Source organism: Orycteropus afer, unplaced genomic scaffold, assembly GCF_000298275.1.
Source record: "Orycteropus afer afer isolate SDZICR_OR568_19922 unplaced genomic scaffold, OryAfe1.0 scaffold00154, whole genome shotgun sequence".
NCBI classification, from domain to species: Eukaryota; Metazoa; Chordata; class Mammalia; order Tubulidentata; family Orycteropodidae; genus Orycteropus; species Orycteropus afer.
The window spans coordinates 6,225,297-6,225,749 of NW_006921741.1; positions in this window are offsets into that span (position 1 = coordinate 6,225,297).

Below are 453 nucleotides of genomic sequence, written 5' to 3' on the forward strand. Positions count from 1 at the left end.
TACTATCTAGAAGTTCTGTAACGACACAGATTTTTCCCTCTTTTTGGTTTGTAGTTGTCCCCATTTGTCATTTGGTGTCTCTGGTTCCCTGTATACAATCTTGTAGACTTATTTACTTTTGATACTTCCAAGCTGGGTTGGTTTCTGGGCTGTATCATCATGTGTGTTAATGGTCAGTTGTTGTTGGTTGTTGTTGTTTCTCTGTCCAAAGGGCTCTCTTTAGCATCTCTTGTAATGTTTGTCTGGTTTTAACAAATTCCCTTAATTTCTGCTTATCTGGACATGTCCTAATTTCACCATCATATTTGAGGGACAGTTTTGCTGGGTACATAATTCTTGGTTGGAAATTTTTCTCTTTCAAGGTTTTATATATACTATCCCCCTGTCTTCTCGCCTGCATGGTTTCTGTCGAGAAATCCGAGCTTAGTCTTATTGGTTGCCCCTTGTAGGTAA